Genomic DNA, 12,841 nt, shown 5'->3' with positions numbered 1-12,841 from the left:
GTTACTGTAAAACGTTAATGTTGTGGAAGCTGCAAGACCCTCACCATTATAACAAACGTTGGCAAAAAGCAAAAGTTTTTTTTGGTCCCAAAATGCACATAATGCCACAGTAGTCCCTGGCACTGAACAAAACTACTTTGTGTGCCAATATGCTCCTTGTGAAAGAGCAGAATGCTGTTAATCACAGTGAAGTCAGCTGATTGATAGAATTCTAATAAAAACCAAAGGTCTTGGTTAACACCAGACCTAATTAGGGGCATAATTCTTAAAGAAAGTCACAGAAGTGCACCCCAGTTTAAGTTCTTGCATTAGTGCAGCTTTACAGCTTTAATGAATTTACAAGAATTTACTGAAGTAGGTCAGGAAATGGTCCTCGTAGAAAATATTTGTATGTTTACAAGCTCACTTTTAATCCAACTCCTTTTTTCACAACCCTGGAAGAAGTTTTACTTATGCCCTTGTCAGGAGTAAATTTCCAAACTTTTGCAGTATGAGGAAAGATTAGAGAAGAGCTGGTGAAGCCCCCTAAAGCATGCAAGTTAGTAGGTTAGCATAGACTCAAAAGGGTAATGTAAACCTGAAACTGTTGCTGACCGATACATCCCCAGTACATAAATCTGCGAGAAGGAGGTAAAATCAGTGAATTGTTAGTATTCAAACCCTACTATAGCACCAGCCCTGGCATAATTAGAGAGGCTATTATCAGAGCTCTTTAATGAGACTGCTGCTATAATTGTTCACTGCACTATGTGGCACCAAAGGCACAAGTACATTTTTTTACAGGACAAGTAGATTTGTGAAGCAACCTGTCCCATGGACAAGTAGGTATGTAATTAAATTCCACTCCACTACATAATGTTCTAAAGCCCATAGGCATTTTAAAGCAGCTCTTCATAAATCTCCTAAGTGTACCTCCAAAGTTTCAGTGTGCCGACGAGATCATAGTTTAGAGCTAAAAGAGAGGTAAAAAGAGTTAAAGTATGCTGCTAGGAATCATTACTTGAAGCAAATAAGGCTAAAAACTGCTCAGCCGTCTGGCGTGTGATTAATGCCCCCCATTAATGGGTGAAAGTGCCCCTAGATTGAAGATTCTTACAGGGGTGTGGAATTTATTAAAATATCTACTTGTCCAGGGGACAGGTTGCTTCTCAAATCTACTTGTCCTGTAACAAGATCTACTTGTCCCTTTGGTGCCATGTAGTGTGGCGACAAATTATGGCAGAATCTCATTATGTAAGAGCTCTGATAATAGCCTCTCTGATAATGCCAGGGCTACTACCATAGTAGGGATTGAATACTTGCAGTTTCAATCCCTACTGTAGCAATTTCCTTATTTTGCCACCTTTCTGCAGATCTGCATACTGGGGCTGGAGGAAGCAGTAAGCAATAGTTCCAGGGCTGGAAGGCCTTTGAATCAGCAAACCTACTATCCTGCATGTTTTAAAGATTTTCACCAGCTTCTCTCCCTTATATTTTTCCATAATAAGAAAGGTTGGACATTTACTCCTGACAAAGGCAGAATTAGAACTTCTTCCAGGGTTGGGAAGAAAGTGGCTGGAGGGAAAATTAACTTGCAAATGCTCAACAGATTTTCACATGAGCAAATCTACACATCGTATTTACCCATGCTAAAATACAGTTCACAAATATTTTATAGGGGTACGACATATACCATGGGTGCACTTTTGTGACTTTCTTTAAGAATTTGGGGCCACATGTAGGTAGGTTCAGATTTTGCGACCCGCAAATTGCGAGTCAGAGCGACTCGCAATTTGCGAGTCGCAAATCCGAATGTAGGATGGTGTCCCTGACACCATCTGTGATTCGCAAGGGCTTCGCAAATGCCCACCTCATGAATAATCATGAGGTGGGTCGCAATTTGTGACCCCCTTGCGAATGGCGGCCCGCTGGAGACAGCAGACCACCATGTCTGTGACTGCTTTTCAATAAAGCATTTCTTTTTTTTTTTTGGAATGCAGCTCGTTTTCCTTAAAGGAAAACGAGATGCATTACAAAAACGAAAAATGAAACGTTTTTTGTTTCATGTCCGCAGGACCACTGCCTGCTCTGAAAAAATGTTTACAGTGACTTTCACCATGGGGAAGGGGTCCCATAGGGACCCCTTCCCTTTTGCGAAAGTGTTAGCACCCATTTGAAATGGGTGCAAACTGCGATTGATATGCGCCCGCGGTCACAAAACAATCCTACATTGCACTGCGAGTCGCAGTTAGGAAGGTAACACCCCTTCCTAATTGCGAGTCGCAAACCCGTTTTGCGATTCGGTAACCAGGTTACCGAATCGGAAAACTGGGTTTGTGCATCGCAATGTGCTTTTTGCACGTCGCAAACAACGAAAGTCGCTGTTTGTGACATGCAAAAAGCAACCTACATGTGGGTCTTGGTCCCTAATTAGGTCTGGTGTTAACAAAGACATTTTGTTTTTATTAAACTTCTATTTCTCTCTCTTTCGGCTGGCTTTACTGTGAGTGATCGCATTCTGCTCTTCCACAAGGAGCATATTGGCATACAAAGTAGTTTTGTTCAGTGTCAGGAACTACAGTGGCAATCAGTGACGTAACGAAACTGGAGGGTGCCCCTTTGCAAAGAACATGGAGGAGCCCCCTCTCCAGACTCACTCAAGGAAGGTGCTCGACTGAAGGGGCCCCCTGGAGGGCGGCTGCGGGGCCTTTGTTATGCCACTGGTGGCAATGTGTGCTTTTAGAGTTCAAAAACATTTTTTTTTTTTTTCCAGTGTTTGTTACAATGTTGAGGGCCTGGTAGCTCCCACAACAATAAAGTATTACAAAAGCCATGTCAAAACAAGACACGCATTGATGAAACTAAAAGACTTATAAAAATATGTCAGATCAGTTGGCTTTGTCAGTGTTTGTTTATTTTCATGATTCCCATAATCGTGTTGAAAATGGTTACACTGATTTTCCATTAGAAATATTTTTGGGAAATACTAGCATGCATCAACACATTTTACTAAATGACACTTCATTTGCATCTAATCAGAGAGCATTCTGGGAGCATTATACTTTGCCTCATAGCCTAAACTTTTCAAACATGTGTATACACGTTATTATTTTTTTTTTTTGTACTGGAACCAACATCAGTAGTGAAGTGTGACCTTAAAACATTTATTTACAGCACCCACCCTAATAATGAAGGCTTTCAAATAATGAACCATAAATACAAGTTCGAACAGCATTATCTTTTGGAAACATTACCTCAACTGCAGAGAGTTCCACTCTCTGTAAACAGGCAGCCAAAGGGTTTGTGCTGCAGAGGGTTGGTCCTACTTGTCCCAAGGACAAAGTAAACATAAAAACTTGTTGCCCTTGACCCCAAACAAGATGTCCCGGGCGTCGGGCGATAGGAATTCCACATCCCTGTTCTTATTAATGAAACAGACTGGGTGGCCCATTTTTCAAAGATGTATTCGATCACTAATTTGGTATTTTGGGGGCCAGATCACACCGTTTTTGAGGAATGAAAAATGTCCTAGCTATCCTAAGGGAAAGTTTCATTTCTATTAAGGACATGGAGACATGGACTGTGCTGTGCTGTACTTCACTTTATTTTTACAGCTGCCATTTTAACCACATGTAACAAGACTTAATTTCCTGTGAACCTTGGGAATAAGTCAAACAACAATTGTCCAGTCAGCCCTTCAGGGACCCATTCATAATCCTTTGTCCCTCTAGCTGCCTCCTCTTTCTTCGTGCAACAGAAATATATCAATGGTGTCTTCAGTCCTGTTTAGGTGAGTCAGATCCTGGGGTAAAAGGACAACATATTCAATAAAGCTCCCATACATGCCAATTCAGAAGCAGATTATGCATCACCCTTAAGCAAATATCATACAAAAAATAAGTATCAACCAACAGGTAAAGATATACAAGAAATCTGGAACATCCTCACATCTCAACTACTATATTATACCCACCCTAATGACGAAGACGCTCTTTCATCTGAGGTGGGAGTATATATCTGTAATGTTAAGTGGGCTAAACCTTACCTCTGTGTCCTTAATAGAATTGAAACTTTCTGTTACCATAGCAAGGAGATTTTTCATTCTATATCAGGACCAGAGACGAAGATTATGCTAGTTTAAAGCTTATCCACCACCAGCGATGCAATTGGGGACTAGTTTAAAACTAAATCTCTTAAAGGGTAAAATCTGAAGTCCAATCTGCCACATTGAGGATATATTCCATTCTAGCCCCCAGAGAAAACGCCTTAGAGGCCATGGCCCTTCGGAAAGAAGGTGCACCAAATGCCTTAATATCAATGCCAGGTTTGTGCATAGCCCATTTAACCCATCAAGCGATGGTAGGAGAGGAGAGCGCCTTATCCGGTTTCCTGAGGGCAATCAGAAGTTGTTGTTCACCATGGGGATGGATTTCTGCTGTCATTGCTTCATAGCTTTTAATGCATCGTACCACACACAACGTTGGGAATCTGGAAAGGAAGAATAAGAAACCACACACGAATTACATTTTGTTTTTATTGAAATGTGGAAAGTAACCCCGTAAGGAGTGAATACCCTACCCATTAGGTCCAGTGCTCGGACATCTCAAACACATCTACATGAGAGCAAACATAAAATGGTTGACAGTTTGACCGAGATCGCTTTCCTTGAAAGGTACTTATTGGATTGCCAGGACAAGAAAAGTTTCAGAACCTTGTTGACATCCCATAGTGTTGAGTATCTGGGTTCTGGAAGAATGGATAACCAAATGCCTTGCAAAAGTTTCCACACCAAAGGATGTTCCCTCACTCGATGATCGCCCACCTGAGAATGACCTGCCGATATCGCTGACCTGAAGGGGGTAGAGGGATTGGAAAATCCCAAGAAAGTTCCTGTAGAACCAGAAACCAAACTTGCAGTCTCCAATTTGGGTTCACTAGCACCAGATCCGCCTGCTGTCTCCGCACCTGGGCCGAAAGGTGCATGATCATTGCAAAAAAAAAAGGGGGGGAAATCGTACCCCTTCCCCAGATGCAAGTTCTGGACAAAAGCATCTGTGGCTACTGCCTCGGGATCTGGCTGCCAGCTGAAGCACCTGAGAAATTGATGGTCCAGATGAGATGTCCACTGAAAACAGACCCTTTTTGGCTTGGAAGACTGAGGGGGTGCAGCTGCTAAAGGCCCGAATCCCGCAGGTAATCGCCAATCAGCAATTTGGTTGGATTTCCCTGGAAGATGTTCCGTCATCACCAGGACCTGATTCTTAAGGCAATAATCCCAGAAGCTCTTGGCCAGGTCCGAGAGGGCTTTTGATCATGTACCTCCCAGGTGGTATATGTAATGCACTGATGCTACATTATCCGTTTTTAATAGGATGCAGCATTGCTCTTGGTCCATGGTCCAACTATTGACAGTGAAGCAGCCGCTAACAATTTGAGACAGTTGATGTGGAGGGATTTTTCATGAGATGACTATTGTGCTCCACTGGCACTGCATTCTATTACCAGATGTAGAAGGGAGCTGAAAATCACCCACCTATTCCATGCTTCCATGTGGGCGATCGACCACTGTATTTCCCCCCTGGCTTCTACTGATAATGGAACTACCTGAGATTACTTGAGGCTCTGTCAGAGGTGAAAAGCTAAGAGCCTTTGTAGAGCTCGGTAGTGGAAGGGTCCTGGAAATATGGTCTGAATCGTGATTGACAACAATCCTACTGCTCTCGCAATTTGTCTTAGGGAGGTCGAAGGTTTTGCTGCCTTCTGGCACAGTTCCTGTCTGATCTTGCTCATCTTCCACGAAGGAAGGCGGAGAGTGGATTGAACCAAGTCCACCACAAACCCAAGAAACACTAGAGACTGAGTTGGAGTGAGAACTGACTTTGGTTGGTTGTTTATGAAACCCAGCGACTTGAAGAGGTTTACAGTCATCTGACGATGTATGGAGAGGTTCCTGGGACACTGATCCATCCGGAGGATTTTGCCTGGATAGGCAATGAGGCGAATGCCCCAAGCTCTGAGATATTCCACCACCGGACGCATTACCTTGGCAAAGCACTAAGGGATGGATGACAATTTGAAGGGGAGGGTTAGGAACTCCAAAGTTCATCCTTGCCACTGAAATTGGAGAAACCAACGATGGGGTGTAAAGATGGGAATGGTAAGATACACATCCTTGAGGTTAAGACAAAACAATCCAATCATTGAGTTGAAGGAGGTCCCTCAAGAAGTGGATACCCTCCATCTTGAAGTGGCGGAACACCAGACACTTGAACTCTTTCAGATTGATGACCGGGCGTTGTCTGTCATACTTGTTCTTCACTAAGAAAAGATTACAGAGGAAACCTGAGGGATCGGGAGAGGTCCTCACAATGGTGCCCTTGTTGAGCAAGTCTGCTACCTCTGCAGCTACCAACGCAGCGCCTGTGTCTGAAAAGACCAGCGGCATAGGGCGTTCCCTTTTGGGAGGTGAGTGCAGAACTCTATATAGAATCCCTGAACGGTCTGAAGGACCCACAAGTCTGAGGTGAGAGCTGCCCAGTTGTGTACAAACCTTTGTTGTCTGCCCCTAGATGTTGTTGGGGAAAAATATATGTACTCCCCTTGAGAGGCATCTTGGTGCTGCTACCTTTGTGGCTGCCTCTTGGAATTTGTTGAGCGTGTTAAATGTCGCTAAAGATTTTCCCAATTCCCCAATGAACAGGTCACCACGTAGTCCACCCTGCACCATGGGGCCAGCTTCCGAAGTGGCGAGCTCCCCCAGTTTGGGGGTCTATCTTGATGAGAAGCAAGCGGCACATCTCAGTGGAGACTGCACATTTCCCAGGCAATGAGAGTGCAATTATCTTAATGCGGGTTCTTTTGTGAGACCCTCAACCAGCCTGCAGGACCAATGGGGGCAGAGTAGCCCTTCAGGACACGAGTCACTCAGGTGATCTACAGGGTAACAGATGCCTGAGTCGGTGCCCTACTGCTTAAATTCAGGAGCCGCGAGTTCAAGATATGCACAAACGCGCTCCACTGAGGAACATAGGCACTCCAGGTGTTTTGTGGCATTCTTTATGTGAATTTTGACAGAGCTCCTGGCTGGCTGTGTGAGGAGATTTCCAGACGTGGCACCCTCTAATGGTTAGAGGACCACACCACGCAAGCCCAGAGCACCTAAGTGTGCACAATCTGAAGCGGCTGCGGAGGAGCAGCAAGCATTCCTGTGGCCATGCTAGAAAGAAAAGCGGGTTACTATACAGAAAAAGCAGACTACAGTAAAACAATGGCAAAGTTCACCAAAATAAGTGCCCCAGAAGCCGGAGACAAGAGGGATAAAGGACTATGAATGGGTACCTGGAGTGCTGTTTGGATAATTGTTGTTTCACTTATTCCCCAAGGTTTATGGAAATTAAGTCTTGGTATATGTGGTTAAAATGGCTGCTGTATAAATAAAGTGAAGAAAGTACAGCATAGTCCTGGCCTCTGGTCTTGACATAGAAATACTACAAGTCAACAGACATCTATCTTTCTTGCTGGATGACATTAACCTGGGCTGTTATGGTGAGTAAGAGTGGAAAAGCACTGGGTCCGGGCAGTATCCCTATTGATCTTTTGAAGACTAATACATAGCTGCCAAGTTTCCCAGGTCCATGTGTTTTGTGCTGCTTCAGTTCGGGTTTTTTCCTTTGAATTCTGGGACTTGAAGTGATATTTTATAATGATATGAACAAGACTACATATCCCAGAATTCCAGTAAAAATCCCTGACTAGAGCAGCACATCACTCGTGCACCTGAAAAACTTGGCATGGCTGCTCCTATACCATTCAGAGGGGCAATACTGACGAAGGTAATAAGGTCTTGTAGATAAGGTATTCAAAACACGTAGTCAGATTCTTTGCTAGTCCCCATTTATAAGAAGGAAGACCATTCTAATCCATCTTGCTACCACCCCATCTCCCTACTTGATTGTTTGGTGAAAGTCACAAGTAAAGTATTATTGGGGAGACTAGAAGAATTGGCAGGGAATATGGAGATTCTGTCGGATCTACAATATGGCTTTTTTTAAGGGGATTTGGAACGATGGGACTTAATCTAAACCTGTTAATTTTGAAGGATACTAAAATCAAAAAGGGGCAACTGTGATTGGCATTTGTCGATCTTTTGAGTGCATTTGATTGTGTAGTGCATGACAGATTGTGGAAGGTATTGCCGGAGGTAGGGTTTGACCCTCCGATAGTATCTTTTTTTTATAGAGAAGTACATGGGGAGCAGGTCTAGGGTACGTTATGGATTTAGGAGTGAATGCACTGACACGTTTGGCATAGAGAGGGAGGTTAGGCAGGGGTGTGTTCGTGCGTCATTTCTGTTCACTCTGTACATTAACCGCTTGGGTACAGTTTGACATAACGATGTGTGGACCTCTCTCGGGTCAGATTGAAGCTATATGTTTTAAATGCAGTACTTTTTTTCAAACAGGTCTACTTCTGTTTCCGGGGTGAGCAATGCGTGTGAAGTAGTCGACAATCATTGTACATTCTCTTAATAACAGGCAGCTGTGCTCAAAGTTTAGCACTTACAAATGCATGGTCCTTTATAGACCGAATCCGTTATTGCCGAAGAGACCCCTTATCAAGCAGAGCCTGTTCTCAGAATATTCCTCCTTTCAGTCATCTTCAGCCAGTTCAAACTCGCATCTGGTTTCTAAAGAGCAATCTCTGTGACAAGTGACCAAAACTTTGAATTCACTGGCTGGAGCCAACAGTAAGATTTAAGCTGTAAATTGTCTTTTTTGCTTTGGCGTCCGGATCACCCCAGTAAGCAATGCTTGGGCTCCACGGTTATCATTATCCAGTAACAACACAAGCCTGTTCACTGTCTCCTCCCAGAATGTATGTATCTCCACACGTTTAAGTCAAGTGTATAAAAGTATCTCCTTGCATGCCGTTTTGTGGCCGTTCGCAAAACTGTTTGGATGTATTTTTTTGGCGGGTCCTTAGTGTCAAGTAAGTTCTGTGGGGAATGTTAAATTGCCCCAATTTAAAACACCCAATTTTTTAAGCATGTAAGCACAGAGAGTCAGTAAATTGGCCTGAGTGATTTTTCACCGACCTTCTCTTCACCTCTGACCTAAGAAATGGTTCATGACCCTATATTGTGGTGGGTTAAGTCTCGTGCTCGGTGCATTCATGGAAATAATTGACACAAGAATTTCACCACTATTTCAAAAAAGCCTTCTAAACATTTGAAAATCTGATTTCTCACATTAATCGCATAACTGAAACTTCATTACTACAATGAGCAAGACTTTGGAAGGCTCTTCAGTCCTGCTTTCAGTGCATCTCCGATATTCTGTCATTCAAAAGGAATCCCTGAGCACAGCCTTTTTTTAAACTTATATTGATTTGCTGAAAAATAAAAAAAGAAACCCTGAGTTATGATCGTTATTCAGAATCTGAGAACTCGTAGCTCCTTTTCGAACCCTTATTTACTTTCCTGTAATAATGTGAATGTTTGCCCACAGGAAAGAAGAATGGTCACAGGTGACTTAATTGTATAATTTTCTTAGAACAGTTCGAATTACAGCTTAAGTAAGAAGTTTCCAAATCATAGGTCCATAAGAAATAGGGATAGAGGCCCCCTCAGCCTTGACATCTCTCATCTCCAGCTACCATGGAGGGGAGAGCTTCATAACAGTAGAGCACCCATGTGGCGCTTGTCCTGTAACAAAGCATCCGTCTGAAACTTAAAATGACCAAAAAAGAATACAAGGCGCCAGAGGCCATGAACTGAAGAAGCATCAGATCACAAGAACAACACATCCTAAGCAGTATATGGACAGCTAACCAGCAGCTCCGATGTGGAGGACAGAGATAGATGCAGACATGCTCAAGGTCACAAAACATTGCAGGATTCTGCACCCTGTTTAAGGTTTACTAGATGCATACAGAAAGCACACATACAACTCTTAGTCACAGAGCTACTCAACCTGGTAATGATTATCCCCAACACAGACACTCCTAGCACAGACCATACTTGTTCACAGTGTTATCCCACATTTGTGATCGTATCTTGACTTATACAATCGAGGAATTCACACTTCACTAATAAAAGACGTTCTCCATACCTTTCTTCAATGCATGTACACAGGAGTGTCATTTTGGACACTATCCCCACTCCTGTATTGTTCACATAAAATCATTGACTTCAGGTTTATAAGTCTAATTAGTTCAGGAGAAGCAAAACAAAACTACAACACCCACAATGCATTTGGGTGCCACACAAAAACGCCTAGGACCGTAAACAGTGTCTTTAGTGATATGGAGGAAGGTGCACAGAGAATACCACATTACAGATCACACTCTGGAACTGAGCAGCATTATGTGAACTTCCACCTAATAAAAGACCTAACGCTTTACACACTTTACACACAGCTCAACTCAGAGTAGCACATCCACAGAGTGAATGTCCTACGCCCTTCACACATACACAAGGCTGCATAGTTGGAGCTTGTACCCGGCTGAGAGCTTACCTCTAAACATACAAATACAATGTCTCATTTACTATTAAACTACTTAATTGAATAGAAAATGATGGACACAGTGGTGTTTTATGTCCACCTAAGGAAAGTAAATGCACCTTGCCTGACTTCAGAACTGGCCTTAAATAAAAAAAAAAACATATTTACAGTACGCAAACACCTCTTTTCATATGTGCATATTAATTCCTGGAATGCATCACCAGCATACTATTAAAACCCATTTGCAGGTCCTTCAGGCAACTTTGCTGACCACCTACAATTAGTACAAAAAAGGCCTGATTGACATTCCATTAAAAGCCATCGTGCATACAGTACCGTAGCAACAGTCCAAAGAGAAACAAAACACACTAGAAATTGTGGATCCAAACATGCATCCAGTCTTTTTATGCGTGTTGGTACGTATTAGGGAAAACATCAAATTGGAAGAAGATGTCTTCAAGTTCTCCTTCTGTGTTTGAGTGTAAACAAAGATAAAACAATCTTCAATTGTGACTTATCACTATCCTCCTTGCGACAAAATTGGAAAACTTCTAAGGATGCTGAGCCCTTGTTATCATGATCAAGGCTCTTCATGGCAGCACAATCATTTCTGTTCGGCAGATCTTTCATATTTTTCTCTGTCCTGGAGAGGATTGTGCATGATGTTGGAGGTGCACCCTTACCCTGAGTGCCCACAGCTGCCTGGGTCTTTGGACCCCGCTACTGATTTTTGGTCATGGGCGAATCGGATCCGGCATGTGCACCATGACTTAGGCCTGTCTTGTGGTAATGTGGTCTTTGTTGACTGGGAGGGGCACACCAAGCGATACACTCACTTTGGTTGAGAGCTACAGCCGTTTCCTGGACTTAAGTGTTACAAACTCGGTGGTGGCAACATAACTGTTATGTAGTAATCCGTAATTCGGACAGGACTTTTAATTGCTCTTGCTTTTGCCAGCACATTTAACACCAAGCTATGGAAAAATGTGTTTGGATTAAATAATACATATAGGACATTTTTATTCCCACTCATATGTACCCAACCAAACGCATATTAGAACTGTGATAGAGCAGTATTAATTCACCTTAATAGAGCGGTAGAAGAGTTCCCCTAACACCCATAATCTTAGTCGTGCAGTGAAACCACAATCCATTGCTGCTTGTAATGGTTCGAGGCTACAGGACAGATCCCTCTCAGCCACACAGGATTATATTTGCCTAATATTTTGCAGTAACAGTAATACCTGGTTGAAAAATGTTTGACCTTTTTATATAAGTGTCTGGTCACTTGCTGAATAAAACATTTACATTTCTGAGTACTTACATGATATTTTATTCCTAAACTATAGAGCCCACATTAATGCATTCAGCTAGAAGATGTTGCTTTGTGCTAAGTTACACTTATCAAAATTGCTAGGATATGTCAAATTAAATTGTATGTGATGACATAAAAACTACTGAAGTAAACCGAAGGGATAGCACAGGTCTAAAGTAAACCTTCAAAGATTGCTAAACATACTTTGGCTGTGAGAACAGTATTTGAGGACGATCACTACAGAAATAAGTCTGGTCTGATAAATGGCTCACATAGTGCAGTCTTTGATAGCTGGACTACTACCAATCAAATTGAGGCTTTGTATTTAGATAAATCTAAAAGATATGTCTTCAGGTTTCTGCTAAATACTTTGATGGCATCTGGTGTAGATTAATATGCTGTAAAGTTTGTTATTCATGGTAGTAAAAATTATAGCGTGTCCATTGGCAGTGAAATGTCTTTAAAAGCATGTCTTTGCCTCTTTTTCTCGACCCAATAAATGCTTAACCTGGGTGCTCAAAGACATTTATGGAACAAATCTGGAACAAATACATCTGAGCCGTCATAAGAAAATCTAAAACTGTCTCTCTAATTGTGAAAGCATTGGATTCTTGGAGAGAGGAATGCTACTGGTAAAGTAGCAGATCATGTGACTGACCACCTTACATTTATATATGTTGTATCTAACATATGAAAAGTACTGCCTTTGTCGAGAAATCCTTTGAACTGGATAGTGAACCTTAATTGCATAAATACCTGTATTCCTATTTGTCCTTTGGATTGCTCAGACCATTGTGTAATAACCGGTCCACTGCCCGTATCAAGAACTGATGCTTGTGAGCAGTATGCAAAGGCTAAGTGCTGATGTTGTTTCCTCACTGAAAATAGCACTGAAGATACCACAGTGCTTGATATAAGTTAACCTGAGCCAGCAATTACTTTATCTCCTAAAGTAGCATACTTTTTTGGCATAAAAGAACAGGAACAGCTGGTTTGCTTGAGCAGATGTATTACGCCAGGAAACGATAGCAGCAGTGGCTAAGTT

At 42.4% G+C, this 12,841-nt stretch overlaps 1 protein-coding gene across 4 annotated transcripts in view; it reads left to right on the top strand.

Annotated features, from left to right (window-relative positions):
• The window catches only part of USP30 (ubiquitin specific peptidase 30), a 461,500-nt gene that overhangs the window by 86,038 nt on the left and 362,621 nt on the right, over positions 1–12,841 (top strand). The window lies entirely within an intron of this gene.

The sequence above is a fragment of the Pleurodeles waltl genome, chromosome 11 (genome assembly GCF_031143425.1).
Source record: "Pleurodeles waltl isolate 20211129_DDA chromosome 11, aPleWal1.hap1.20221129, whole genome shotgun sequence".
In the NCBI taxonomy this organism is placed as follows: Eukaryota; Metazoa; Chordata; class Amphibia; order Caudata; family Salamandridae; genus Pleurodeles; species Pleurodeles waltl.
The sequence above is the reverse complement of the archived record's forward strand: the minus strand, read 5'-3'. Positions and strand labels throughout refer to the sequence as shown.